Genomic DNA, 16,187 nt, shown 5'->3' on the forward strand with positions numbered 1-16,187 from the left:
TAAGAGCTCAGGCTTTGGTGCTAAGCAGACCTGGGTTTGAAGCTTAGCTCTACCACTTGCTTACTGTGTGACTTTAGAAAGTAACTCAATCTCTCTGAGCCTAATGCATGGGATTGTTTTGAGTATTAAATGAATGTGAAATGCGTACAATAGTGCCTGCATGCAGTAGTTTAGTGCTCAGTGAATGGTAACTCTTGTCCTTTTTGTTAAAAGCAGAGTATAAGCTGGAGTTCTGACCTGACCTTGCAGAGGGAGGCCAGTGAGCACCAGGCTTCTACAGATGAAGAAATATGAAACAGGGAGAAAAGTCATTCTGCCAGAGCCAAGGAAAGCCAAAGCTAACCAAGCACAGTAGACTCTTGAAACCTTCTGAGCCAGCCCCGATGGCCGGGTGGTTAAAGTTCGGCTCCCTCCACTTCGGTGGCCCAGGTTCGCTTCCCAGGCACAGAAGCACATTCACCCATCTGTCAGTAGCCATGCTGTGGCGGTGGCTCACATAGAACTTACAACTAGAATATACAACTATGTACTGGGGCTTTTGGGGAGGGAGGAAAAAAAAGAGGAAGACTGGCAAAAGATGTTAGCTCAGGATGAATCATTCCCAGGGGAAAAAAACCCCACCTTTTGGTGTGGAACGACATAAAGAACTGCCAGAACTGGCCATGCAAAGGATTTCTGCCCTTCAAAAGTGGAGAACGTGACCTTTCTCCAGGTCAGATGTAGATCTGGGCCCCCAAAATGTGTATGTTTGTCCATAGATATTCTTGTACATTGTTATAAATAGGATTCATCTGGAAATTAGCAATGTGATGCTTCTCTTGAGGTTAAACAGCTTCCAGTGTCAAGTTCTATAACAAAAAGAATAAATCAAGATCTTAGAGCATGGAGAATAAACTAAGAAAAATAGGCAGGAAACAGCAGGAAAATAACAGTAGAGGAAAAACAAGGACATTTTAAACCTGTTTGTTTAAAGTATGTTTTAAAGGTGGTTGTTATTAGTAGGTTTGAGAGATGACATGCAAGCTGGCTTCCCTCCTTAACCCTGAGAAAATAAATATGATTTGATTCTGTTCCATTCATTAGCTGAGCTAGGATAACATGAATGTTAATAAAGGTTTTAATATTGCACTTCTAAATGTTATCAGGTATTATAATCTATTCGACTTGCTATAACTCATCCAGGTAGGTTTTTCACTTTAATCCATTGGGATTCTTTACAGATATGACAAAGATTTCTCAATTTGGGTGGGAAGCACGCTAAGGGTCAATGAAACAGGAAAGTAATAGAGTTTGCCTTTTTAGGAAACTACTTAAATGTCAACCAGCAGGAGACAGAATGATAGCTCTCCATCCACTGCCAGGAAGAGCCATCCAAGCCAGACGGCCAAGTTAAAATTCACAAAACAACATGTAAAACTTAATCCAGTCTAAATTAAAAAGATAAACAGCCTGATAATCACACAGATGGACACAGATATGTAAATCGATGAGCAGTCGTCAAGGATATATACCCAATTATTAATAGCAGTTACTTCCTGGGAAAAGAGCAGAACCTAGCTGGGGAAAAAAAAGAAGGGAAAAGCTAATTTCCCTTTATAGTCCACAAGCTATTGTATTTGTTTTTTTTTTTTTTTTTGAGGAAGATTAGCCCTGAGCTAACGACTGACAATCCTCCTCTTTTGCTCAGGAAGACTGGCCCTGAGCTAACATCCGTGCCCATCTTCCTCTACTTTATATGTGGGACGCCTACCACAGCATGACTTTTGCCAAGCAGTGGCCATGTCCGCACCCGGGATCCGAACCGGCGAACCCCAGGCTGCTGAGAAGCGGAACGTGCACACTTAACTGCTGCGCCACTGGGCCGGCCCCCTTGCATTTTTATAAGAATCGTGTTTTTGTATATTACCTGTATACTTTAAGCAATAAAAAATAATTTATTTTAATGGAAACACTACATTAATTTACAGTTCTTTTCCTAGAAATGTTACTTGTGGGATAGCAGACAGTAAATGTGCATTGTTGTTTTTTAACCTTAATTAATGAACCAGACATGCTCTCTCTGCCTTGACTCTGCATTAAAGGAACAGAAGTACACAAAGGAGTAAACCCAAACCTGAAGAACAGGGTGAGCGGAGTCACATGGGGATGAGAGTCAGCACAGATCTGGAAGCCAGAAAGTTAACGGGAAAGGGTTAAGACATAAAGGACGCCTGGACGCTGGAGAGAGCAGGCCCGGGACAAGCTGGGAGGGCTGCAGAGGAGGGCTGCCAGTCGGTCTGAGGGAACCTGGGCAAGCTCTCCCAGTGGACCAACTGTACCCACCTGCTTTTCTCCACCACCCGCTTCCACCCCCAGTCCCTCACACACACCCCCCACAAGTACAGGCGGCTGGCATTTAGCCTCAGGCAAAAGTTAAGGAACAAGTCTCTGACAGCTCTTCTCTCCAGAAATTAAACAACTCATGTTGGAGAATCTGAGGTTTTAGTCATCAGCCTGAGCCCTCAGACTACAATTCTCTTTCCGGCAATCAGGTGGGCTCAGCCTAAAAATGAGTTTCCCACGCGCCTCCCCACCCCACGCCCCGTGCACTTGCTCAGAATTCTCACCGGGGAGATACCACCCCAGTTGCGTGGACCTTCTTTTTTAAATACGACCAGACGAGCAAAAATCACCAAGATATTAGCAGATCCAGTACTTGAGAAAGAAAGAGCAAGATATACAGACGTGAAAAACAAATTCTGGCAGAAACAAAATTAATCTGGGAATAGAAGCAAACTTGACTCAGAGAGACTTAAGAAAGATTTGATAAAACCAGAAGAGGCTGATTTGAAAAAATAATAATGAGAGAAGTGATTAGAGATTTAAAATATGACAGCTGAGGGGCTGGCCTGGTGGCATAGCAGTTAAGTTCATGGGCTCCGTTTTGGCGGCCTGGGGTACGCAGGTTCGGATGCCGGGCGCAGACCTGGCAACACTCATCAAGCCACACTCTGGCAGCATCGCACATAACATGGGGGAAGACTGGCACAGATGTTAGCTCAGGGCCAATCTTCTTCACACATACACAAAAATATGTATGAGAGCTGAAATAAAATGTTCATGAGAAGAATCGTAAGATAAAACAGAGGAAATCTCCCAGCGCATAGGATAAAAGGAGTGAAAATGTGAAAGAACAGATAAAATCCCAAAGTTCAATGTTCACTAAATGGAGTCCCAGGAAAAGGGAATAGAGAGAAGGCTGGGAGTGGGAAGGGAGGGATGAAGGAACTCCAGCCATTTCGCCATCTTTGCATCACTCATTCCCAGGAGAGCCCTGATGGGAGCCCCCTGGACCACACTCCCATCAAGACTAGGAGGTGGTATATTCAGGAATGCGAGTTGAAGGTGACTAGAAAATGACAAATGACTACCACTTTCTTAATGTGGCCTGATGGCACCAAGGAAGCCAGCAGCACAGCCTCTGTTCGTGGGCACTTGCACTCTAGGGATAGCTCATCTGAACCAGTGAGAGAAATGCTAAACTCAGGGCAGGGTGAGAAGAGCCCTTCAGCTCATCACTAATGACCTGCCTTCATGCTAATGTCAGCCCACTCCCTTTGGATCTGGTTGTTCAATTACTTATAATTGCACTCAATTTCCCAGGATTCAGCGCATGTTTCTCCATCGTGTTTACAAAGACATCATGACTTTTTCCAGCACCTTGGTCTACAGAGTGTAGCAGGCACCTCTTGGATGAGTACCTGGCTAGTAAGCATTCTGCTTTTTCCAGAAATGCCCCTAACACAGCCTACATCAGTCGACTCCCAGCAGCCATGTCTGTACTATGGAATTTTGGTCCCCAGCCAACTGGTCATGACTGACTAACCCAAGAGTAGATTTCTGATCAATTTGAAACAATTGGATTTTCCATCCTAGAAAGCTGAAAATGGGTCTGGTGAGAGAGAGATTCTAGAGACTGCCTTTAGGCATCAACCTAAAGAGAAGGGCCATGAACTCCCATAAATTGAAAAGGACAGAGGGGAAAAAAAGCTATAAATGAGGTCAAGACAAAAAGCTCAAAAGTATGTTTGTCAAGAGCTAAGAACTATGATGTGGGAAAAGGCCGATTAACTGGAGACTTTCAAACCTCAAGTGAAGAAGTGGAACCCATTCAAGACAAGCTGAGGCAGCGGTCAAAGCTTGGAGTTGACAGCTGAGGGCACGGGAAGGACTCTTTGGGAAAGAAACTTCTGAAGTGCTATTTTGTTCAGGAGGAAGTGGTAAGGCCAATGAGGAGACCATAGCGATCAAGATAAAAGCCAATTAAAATATGAACAAAATATTTTAATCCAAAATTTGAATCTGAAAAGCAAACCTGCAACACACTTGGAGAGGACACCTGTGACTATCAGGAAGGGGAAAATGAGCACTTAGTTTTCTGCACTTTTATGTAATATTCCCAAAACAGTTAAACAAACAAGGTCTTTCTATCTACTTAAGTCCCCTATTTCTAGACGATGTCCACGTTGCTTTCCTAGCCAGTCACACTAATGTTAAGCTGTCTGAAACGTACTCCCCTTTCTCCTGTTGAACAAGCTGTTGTAATTCTGTTACGCAACTGGAGTCACACTGGCCTGGCTTTGTCTCCAGGCTCTGCCGTCAGACAGTATGTGACCCAGAGCAGCTTTCTTAACCATCTCTGAGCTTCACTGTCCTCATTCGCAATTATTAAACACAACCACACACGGCAAACACTTGGCCGCGCCTGGGCACAGTGACTGCTCCATAAATGGTAGCTCTTTTCTATCGCTTTTGCTATTGTTCCTTTTAATTGCTCTTAAACCTCGGCACTACCATAAAAGACATAAATAATTGTACTCAGATGCGTTCAACTGATTCTTTCCTTACAAACATGAGTTTGACATTTTTTTATGTTTTATATTCCTACAACTTCAAAATCACGCTTAAAACTTTAATCCTGAGCTTCCTGACGAAGGGCAGAAGTTACATTTATCTACATCTCTACCACCTAATATACGTAGCTCTCAACTCAAAAGAGGCACATGGCAACCTTGTGTCAGAGCTGCTGCTGCTGGAGCTAAAGCAGATTCTCTGAAGGATGACGTGAAATTTAGAAAGTGCATTTCTCATTTGCAAGTCTAATTAGAACCAGATACCAGAGTGAAGGTGTTTTGGTTTGTTTCGTTTATGTTTTGTATTTCACTGAGAGAGAAAATTTTCCAACCCAAAGAAAAGTTTCACAGGTCTATCAGTGGAGCCTTGGGAAGTCTTGCTCACAAACCACATCCCACTAATCCAGTCAACCATTCTCTTCTGGAAGTTTGCAAACAGAAATAGAAGGAGCACCCTCTGAAAACAGCCTGGGTACATAGGAAGCAACATGGAATCATCACCTGCTTCATGTATTACAAAGAAAGATCTGTCACATATGTCACATGATAACAGAAACATGAAACAATTTTCCGTGGAGCATTTTCTAGATATGTTAGATATAAAATATCAAAATGAATATCAAAAATCCCAGAAGATCTTTTGGAGAGTAGATAGATTTGGGCATTAAAACATAACTACCTCCAAAAATCAAACAACCCAATTCAAAAATGGGCAAAGGATTTGAATAGATATTTCTTCAAAGGAGATATACAAATAGTAAGCACATGAAAAAATGCTCAAAATCACTAGCTATTAGGGAAACGCAAATCAAAACCACGAGATACCACCTCACATCCGTTAGAATGGGTATCATTTTGAAAAAGAAAGAAAGCAAAAACAAAAAAACTCAAAAAACAAAAAACCAAACCCAGAAAATAACAAGCGTTGGTGAGGATGTGGAGAAACTGGAACCTTTGTGCATTGCTGGGGGGAATGTAAAATGGTGCAGCAGCTATGGAAAACAGTTTGGTGACTTCTCAAAAAGTGAAACATAAAATTAACAGATAATCCAGCAATTCCACTCCTAGGTATATCCCCAAAAGAACTGAAAGCAGGGACTGGAACAGATGTTTGTACCCTCATGTTCATAGCAGCGTTATTCACAACAGCCAAAAGGGAGAAACAACCCAAGTATCCGTCAACAGATGACTGGATAAACGAATGCATTATATACAGACAAGGAAATATTATTCAGCATTAAGAAGGAATGAAATTCTGATGCATGCTACAATATGGATAAACCTTGAAAGCATTGTGCTAAGTGAAATAAACCAGATACTTAGGGACAAATGTATGATTCCACTTATATGAGGCGCCCGGACTAACAAACTCAAAGACGGAAAGGAGGAGGGATGGGGAGTTATTGTTTAATGGGCACAGAGTCTGGGATAATGAAAAAATTCTAAAAGTAGATAGTGATGACTGTTACACACATTGTGAATTTACTTTATGTCACTCAACTGTACACTTAAAAATGGTTAAAATGGTAAATTTTGTTATGTAAAGTTTAAAACATAAACCCACCTCAACCCAAGTAAAACTAAAATAAGGCTTCTAAAGTTCTTGGGCCATGAATAATTCCATACATGCTTAATAACTACATTTTATTAAAAATAAAGTTATTAAAGTAACTTTACTTATAATAACTTTAATAATAACAGTAATTAAAAATGTTCAATACCCACATTCGGCGAGCAGCTCAGCCCCAGAACGAAACACCACAGCAGCATAAGAAATACCACAGGGTCTCAAGCGGATTTCTGTTACTGATAAGAACAGAGGTGATTTTTTTAATTAAAAAAAGAAAAATACCACAGCTTTTTGATAGTTATGTTGTTAATAAACAGACTCTGAAAGAAGATTAGTTCAGAGACCGAAGAGAGGGCGTGGGCTTCATCACACACCAGAAAAACATGAACAATTAGAATCTGAAGTGTTTTCTATTGACAGCAACTGGTGAAAACCAGTATGTGGCCTTTTGCACATTTTAAAACCTGAGAATAAATATGAGCTAAATCAGAGGCAAAGCACTTCTACTCTCACTTCTCCTCTTCAGCCAAGATGTAGCAGAGACTGGATTTACCCTCCTTTCTGAAACAACTAAACATCAGGACAAAATACAGCAAAGAAGACTTCTCAAGACACTGAAAACAGGCAATAAAGGACAGTGACGCGTGAGAGACAGCGAACAAACGAGGTGAACCCTGTGACTGCTCCAGCTGTCGGACAGCCAGAGAAAAAGGAGAATATGTGAACTTGAAGACATAGCAACAGAAACCAAAAATAAACACAAAGAGAAAAAAAGACTGAAAAAGGAAAAAAGAAGAGAGCAGAGCAATAGTGACTGTGGGACTTCAAGAGCCCTACTGCATGCGTAATTGGAGTCTCCAAAGGAAAGGGAGAGAAGGAACTGTCAAAAACTTTCCAGATTTGATGAAAACTACCCACAGATACAAGAAGCTCTATGAGCCCCACACACAAGAAACATCACTTCTTCCACAACTAGAAGCACGTGCAACTAAGATATACAACTGTGTACAGGGGGCATTTGGGGAGATCAAGCAGAAAAAAAAAAAAGGAAGATTGGCAACAGTTGTTAGCTCAGGTGCCAATCTTTAAAAAAAAAAAAAGAAACATCACTTCTTATCATTCAGGTCTCAGCTGAAACATCACCGCCTCAGAGAAGCATTCCCTTACCACTAAACCTTGAGTACCATGATGTCATTATCTTGTTTTAAAAATTATTTACTTTTTATTGCATATCCCTACTGCCACCCAGATGTAAGCTCCACAAGGACAGGGCCCTTTGCATTCTTCACCACTGTGTTCCCAGGGCCAAGCAGAGTACCTAGCATTAAGAAGGGGCTCAATACACATTTCATGAATGAATTAATAACTTCATCCATTCCTAACCTTTAGGAACAAATTCCTATTTCAAAATTCTTCTCAAATGATCAAAACTATTCTTTTTGCATCTCAACATTTCCTTTTGCTCCAAGATTAATATAATGTTGTCATTGAACAATATGGCATTTATTAATACTAATTCTTTTTGCCTCATGTTAAAGTCACTTCACCATTTCTTGAGGGATGAGCTATAAGAAAACAATCCTTCCAGTCCACATTGACTCCACACAAGGCTCTGGTAACACTACTGCCTGGCTTGACATCCCGGTTCCAGAGAATGTATTCTCAGTTCTCCAGATGAGCATCATTTTCTTCATAACAGTGGTTTACAGAACAACTACTACTGGCAAACACTTCACACTTTACAAACACTATCTATTCAATCTATGATAGGTTACAGATGATGAAATTGAGGCCTAGGAAGGTGAGGTAATGTACCTAGTCACATTGCTCGTAAGTGGCAGAACCAGAATATAAACTCAAGACTGTCTGCCTTCAAAATGTTGTTCTTTAAATAGATGACATAAAGAAGTGGAAAGACATTCCATGCACATGGATCGGAAAAATAAACATAGTTAAAATGTCCATACTACCCAAAGCAATGTACAGATTCAATGCAATCCCAATCAGAATCCCAATGACATTCTTCAGAGAAATAGACCAAGGAATCCTAAAATTCATGTGTGGCAACCAAAGACTCCAAATAGCTAAAGCAATCCTGAGAAAGAAGAACAAAGCTGGAAGCATCACAATCCCTGACTTCAAAACATACTACAAAGCCACAGTGATCCAAACGGCATGGTACTGCTACAAAAACAGGCACCTAGAACAATGGAACAGAACTGAAAGCCCAGAAATAAAACTTCACACCTATGGACAGCTAATCTTCGACAAAAGTGCCAAGAACATACAATGGAGAAAAAATAAGTCTCCTCAATAAACGGTGTTGGGAAAACTGAACAGCCACATGCAGAAGAATGAAAGTAGACCATTATCTCATGCCATACACAAAAATAAACTCAAAATGGATCAAAGACTTGAAGATATGTCCTGACACCATAAAACTTCTGGAAGAAAATATAGGTAGTGCACTCTTTGACATCGAACGTAAAAGGACCTTTTCAAATACCATGTCTTCTCAGACAAGGGAAACAAAAGAAAAAATAAGCAAGTGGGACTTCATCCGACTAAAGAGCTCTGCAAGGCAAAGGAAACCAGGATCAAAACAAAAAGACAATGCACCAACTGGGAGAAAATATTTGTAAATCATATATCCGACAAGGGGTTAATTTCCATAATATATAAAGAACTCACACAACTGAACAACAAAAAAACAAACAACCCGATCGAACAACCAGAATATATGAAGAGATATTTCTCCAAAGAAGATATCCAGATGGCCAATAGGCACAGGAAAAGATGTTCAACATCACTAATCATCAGGAAAACGCAAATGAAAACTACACTAAGACACCACCTTATGCCTGTTAACATGGCTATAATCACTAAGACTAAAAATAACAAATGTTGGACACAGTGTGGAGAAAAGTGAACCCTTATACACGGCTGGTGGGAATGCAAACTGGTGCAGCCACTATGGGAAACAGTATGGAGATCCCTCTAAAAACTAAAAATAGAAATACCATATGACCCAGCTATCCACTATTGGGTATCTACCCAAACAACTTGAAATCAACAATCCAAAGTAGCATATGTACCCCTATGTTCATCACAGCACTATCACAATAGCCAAGACATGGAAGCAACCCAAGAGCCCACCTACAGATGATCAGATAAAGATGTGGTACATATATACAATGGAATACTACTCAGCCATAAAAAAAGACAAATTCATCCCATTTGCAACAACATGGATGGACCTAGAGGCTACTATGCTAAGCGAAATAAGCCAGACTGAGAAAGACAAACACCATATGATCTCACTCATATGTGGAACATAAACAAACACACGGACAAAGAAAACAGTTCAGTGGTTACCAGGGAAAGGAGGGTGGGCGGAGGGCACAGGGGATGAAGGGGAGCACTTATGTGGTGACAGACAAGGAATAACGTACAACTGAAATTCACAATGATGTAAACTACTATGAACTCAACAAAAAAAAAATGTTCTTTATACCACACTAAGATGAAATGTGAAGTGTTATGAAATTATAGCTAAGTCTCAAACAGCATATATCTCACCAGGACGAATATAAACTTTCAGTCCTTTTTTCTGGCTGATAAAATGAAAAAGACCAAATTTTTAATATGTATGCTCAGTAGCTTAGTAACAGAGCCTTTGATATTGCCTGCAATAAGAATCAACCACAAACACTTGCTTTAGCCAAGGTATTTTCTCTCAAAGCTAGAAAAATTTAAACACCTGAAGTCTTTGGTAGGGAAATTACTTTACAGAAATTCATGTCTCAATGACATGTGACTATACCAAGAAAAATAAAGTTTCTACATTCTAGGGGATTGGCTGAAACAGACCATATTTCACTTACTTTAAGGCGTCCTATTTCATTTTTCACATTTTAACATTTCTGAAATTCATGTGCATCTTATAATCAATGGTGTCTGCCCACTGAGCCAGACAATAGCCTGTGGTATTGTTATCACTGTCTGCACAGGAGTGAATTTGGCCATAGCTGTTCATATTGTCACTGCCTCTATGTCTAAGTCCAAAATAGCTTTTTTATTATTCGTTCAAGTCTGGTTTTTTCTCTTTTTTTCAAATGAGATATAATTGACATCCAGTATTGTATAAGTTTAAGATGTACAACGTGTTGGGTTGATACATTTATATATTGCAATATGATTACTACAGTCACGTTAGCTAAGGCCTTTATCATGTCACATATTTATTTCTTTTTTGTGTTGAGAATAGTTAAGATTTACTTTCTTAGCAATTTTGAAGTTTTGATACAAAATTGCTGACTATAATCACTATGTTGTGCATCAGATCTCTAGAACTTATTTATCTACTGCTTGTAAGTTGGTACCCTTAACCAACATCTCCCCAATTCTCCCACCTCCCCTGCTAACCACCATTCTACTCTGTCAATATAACTTTCAAATAAGTATAAAATTAAAGTTCTAAATGTTAATTGGCTTATTTCTTCCTTAGCATTACATAAAGTTAAGGATGTGCCTTACAGTTGAGTGTCTTAGATTTAATGAAGTTCAATATCTTGTTCAGGAAGGCACTTTCATTGGCATTTTGGTTAAGAACAGATTGTCACCTCTATCTCTTCAGCCGCCCACTCCCAATATAATGAAATATAATAAATAATAGGAATTTTCCATTTCTCAACATACACTCAAGTAGCCAGAGGATTGGGGCTCCTGAGAAAGAAAGCTGAGGGGACAAAGAGAAAGGCCTCTGTAGGCAAAGGTTTGGTGTCAATGAGAGAAACTAGCAAGCACAACTTTTTAAGCCGAAGCATTCAGCAGTAGCAGCAACAGCATCACCATACCTACCTCTCAGCAACTAAAACAAGCCAGGTACTGAGTCCTTTACATTAACTCGTTGAATTCTCCAACTGTATGAATATGGCACTATTTGTATGTCCACCTTGTAAGTGCAGACAGATTAAGTAATTTGTTCAAGATCACATGGCCACCAAGCATGACCGTGGGCAGGTGACTTGGCTGGCCAGTTCTTTGCAGCAGTGACATCCAGAAAGCTTTACAGACCAAGATATATGTGGAGGGCATGTTACAGCCAAGTGGAGGGTCAAGTGGTGAATACAGATGTCAATTACAACCAACTGGAGGGTCAACCAGGTGAAAATTCACCCTCAACTGCAAGAAATATGGAGAGCCGAGTTAGGGACAACCTGAGAGCTTATGTCTGTAGTAGGGAGATTTAGAAAAGACTTAGAGAAGTGTGGATTAAATGACAAGTGCAGTCAGTTGATAGAGATAATACCCAAACAAAAGGAATTATCATTTGCAAAGACATTACAAATGGATACTATGGAAGGCTTAGTGGGCAAACACATTTAAGCAAGGGCCTTATCATCCCTCTGAGGATCTGAGAGATTTTTCTCAGTGGGATTCAAGCTTATCCCAAACATCGTGCTGTCACATTTCAGGGAGATGAGAAAGGAGGACAAGAGTCAATCCTCAGCTGCCTCCTACATTCCTTGGGCTTTAATACCAGAGTCTGAAATTTGTGGTCAAGAATTGAGTCCTAATTTTGTGAGGCTCCACCATTCTGAACATCACTGGGCTGTCAGGGAACTCAGCAAAGTACAGTGTAGTCCATGACAAGGATCTAATTGAAAAGATACTTCTATTATAACCCAAGCCTTCCTTGACCCCCCAAATAAGGGCAGAGATTGGGAGGTTTATACATTAGATGGATTCTCTTGCATCCCTATTTAAAAAGGAATATATAAATAACAGATATAATAAAGGCAGACTGGCAAAAAGATCAACTCCATGACTCTCAGTGCCCGTCCTTCTCCTCTACTCTATGTTCTTTTATGTAATAATTACAGACGGTATTTTTTGAGCACCTACCAGGCACTGTGCTATACACTTTGCTTCCCCAAATAAATTCCACTTGTGGACAGGAGCTTCACCCCATGCCCGAGAGTTCCAGCCTGCCTTTCATGATGGCCCGCCCTATGGACTTCAGGCTTGCCTAGCCAGCCCCCCAAATCATGTAAGCCAGTTCCTTGCAATAAGTCTCTTAATGTCTATCTACTTCTAGTTCTATTTCTCTGGTTGAACCCTCACTGATAGAGACTTTGGTACCAGAAGTGGTACTAGAGGAAGAGCTTCTTAAGGATGAATTTTCTGAATTGATTCTGGGTTTTCTGGAATTGGTTCTCTAATCTTATTAAAGGCACTAATGGCTCTATCTCCAGTGGCAAAGAGGACACTCAGTCCAAAACATGACGTGGCAAGAGCGATACACAAAATATCATTGGACACTCCTAATCAAATACCTATAGAAAGTGAGATTCTAGGTGACCATGTTATTTGCTACATTAGAGTATTTTAGTCAAACCAAGCAGTGTTATGGGATTGGCTGATTGTCCCAGCTGTGCTGGAGAAACTTGGAAAAGACAAGGATCAGCTCAGGGCTTCAAATTCCAGGCTCAAGCTTCACATTGACCTGAAAACTCTATCTGCCCTGAAAGAGAGCCCCGTGGCTCTTCCTGCAAGTGGCTGAATTACAATGCAAACTGAACTCCCAACCTAACAGGGCATCAACTGGGAAGGAATGGGATCCTAAAAATTGCAATGGGGTCATGAAGCTGGGGACATTGAACCCCCAAATTCTCCCAGGTCTTCTTTTTCAGTAGAAACAGCTCTTCCATCACTGCCTGAAGTTGGCCCTTCTTTTCCTGAAATTGTCCTACAAGGCACTGTTGAGTCTCCCCAGGACCTGGCCCCACCACTCTTCTTTATTTCTAGACCTATAGCTTGATCTAAGTCCCAGCATACTCTAAAGGGTGAGTTACAAAGTTTGACCCACACAACAAAAGGTGCACTACACACGAAAAGACCTGCATGATTTTTCAATTAATACACCTGTAAAATATGGGAATGGATCTTCAGGGTCTGGAGAAGGAATATAAAGTTGGATCAGGCTGAATATATTGATATGGGCCCACTAAGCAGAGATTCCGAATTCAATGTTTTAACTCAAGGGAGTTAGAAAGGGATCTAATAGTTTGGCTGGTCAGCTGAGCCACGGACCCAAAGGTTTCAACTACATTAAGTTGAAACTTGCCTTGGTATACTATAAAAAATTGTCTTGGTATACTATAAAGGAAGGTATCCAAAGGCTTAGGGATATTGTTTTCTTCCCTCTCTTATCCCCTTATCATCTCTAACATAAGACATATTAATAATAGTTAACTTTATGTCACAGATTCAAGTTACAGGACCAAAGGAGAACATGAATGCTCTTCTGGGGTAAGGGTTAACACATATGAAGGGGAGTCGTGCCAGGTCAGGCAGAAGTATGACCTTGTTACTATTTTTATTTGAGATTAACTATGGCTTGAAGACATGTGCAAGGGTAGCAAGTTGACAAGGGGTAGACTATGCTCTCTGTGTCAAGTTGACTAGGCTACGGTCCCTAGCTATTCAAATATTAACCTAGGTATTGTTAGGAAGCTATTTTGTAGATGTGATTAAAGTCCATAATCAGACTTCCAGTTTCAGTTCTGACATGTAAAGAGCCTGGAAGTCATCGCTCCCATCCTTACAAGAAAAGAGCTAAAGAAACTGAAAAATCAATGACTTTTCTTGGACCCATCAGAGAATTGAGGTTAAGGGGCAAATTGCCACCCTGAAATCTGGAAAGATATGCAAATACAGAGAACCACATTAATGGTCTGCTTACCTAGAGCAAACACCTCTGAAGCCATAAACAGACAGGAACACTTACACGGTAATTCTGATGAATGCTGGAAGCTGTATGGACTACTGTGAGAGCGAGAAAATCCTGGGGTTGCAGTCTTGGGAGGGAGAGAGAGGGGCACACTTTCATGGGTACTCCAAGAATCACCAGGTTCTCCAGGTTAAGAACCAAGAAAAAATCCCCTCACAGCTCTGGGAGGGAGGCAAAAAAATATCCATCTTGCAATACAACAAGATTGTTCTCCATAACAAAGGCCTACACTCCAAAGGAAAAGCCTTTTCCAGAACCTTATCCATCTAAAGGGAAGGACATTTATCCAACTCCTGCCCTCTTGAGCCTTCCTCTCACTTAATTAAGGGAGAAAAATAAAAGCTAAGAAACACTTGACACAGTAACAGCCCAGGGACACAGTCCCTCTACTAAAGGACTGAGATGTAACAGAATGCCTCCCCCCGCCCCCCGACACCTCGCCACCCGTGTTAACAACACTGGATTATAGCTGAAAGAACTGTAAGGTACATATTCTATTTCGGGAGCAGTTCTTAGGGAAATCCAATGGTGGAGACAAACACAAGGACAACAGAGGAGTTTTGAAGCTTCTGGCAACAACCACTACAGCAAACATTAAACACAGTCCAACTCCTAAGCTGATTAATATCAAACTCCACATTAAAGACCGTTTACTCTCCTGGCCCCATCTGACCAGAAGGGCTGGCGAGAACACCTAGAAGCTGTGCAGCCCAGTGGCACTCCAGCTGAGAGAACGGCAGGCAGAGCCGACAGTTTATGGAGCAAAGCCAGTAGACCTGTCTGGCCAGGGAATTTGGGGCATGGGTAGGCTTGAGTTAAGAAAGCAAAGAGCTTCCCTGGCAGTAGAGCTGCTTCTTCTACTCCACACGGGCAGCAGGGAAACTAATTTGTAGCCCCACTCATGGCTGAACACAGCCTCCAGCCTGCCCGACCAGAGAATGCAACCAGAGCACATGGGAAGCTACAGAGCCCATCCAACATCCCTGCTTACAGTGGCACCTGAACAGAGAGCACAGCCCATGGCTTTCCCCATCTGCAGAGCAAAACTGGTGGCATCACCTGACCAGGGAATTGAGTCCAAACTCTTGCCTGATTTGGGTTCCCAAACAAAGAACCATTCAGGTCCTGGGTCCCATCTGGATGCCATGCCAGGGCAGGGAAGCTAAGTCACAGCCCCATCTACTAGTGAATATAGTACACAGTTCCAATCATCTTAATAAGCCCAACCAGAGAATCCAGGGAATCATGGAGCCCATCCTACAGCCTCACTTGACAGGGAACAAAACCAGCAGTCCTATCCAACTGTTATCAGCCAGTGTCATAACCCCCATCCCCAACCTCAAAACTCAAGCAATTGCCTCACTGAAATACAGACCATAACAGCAGGCAACACCTGCCCAAGGACATTACCAGCAGACACACCCAGAAATCCAAACTGAGTTGACTGATGAAGATCTGTCTCTGTCAAAGCAAATCTGTTAAGTCTGGAAGAGGAACCCAATTTTACTCAAATGCATAGATACCAACATAAGGAATCAAGGATCACATAAAACTGGATAAATAGGACACCACCAAAGGAAACTAAGAGAGCTCTAAATAACTGATCTTAAAGAAATGGAGACCTATGAACTGTCAGACAAAGAATTCAGAATAATCCTCTTAAAGAAGTTTAGACTACAAGAACTAAACGAAATTAGAACAATGCATGGAACAAAACAAGTTCAACAAAGCAATAGTAATCATAAAAAAAAAACAAACAGAAATCCTAGAATTGAAAAATACAATAACTGAACTGAATAATTCAATAGAGAGTTTCAAAAGCAGACTCAACCATAAGTGAACTGAATAATTCCTGTGCCTGGGATCCAGACCTATGAACCCCAGGCCACCCCAAAGCAGCACACGTGAACTTAATGACTACACCACTGGG

This window comes from Equus asinus, chromosome 28 (genome assembly GCF_041296235.1).
Source record: "Equus asinus isolate D_3611 breed Donkey chromosome 28, EquAss-T2T_v2, whole genome shotgun sequence".
Taxonomy (NCBI): domain Eukaryota; kingdom Metazoa; phylum Chordata; class Mammalia; order Perissodactyla; family Equidae; genus Equus; species Equus asinus.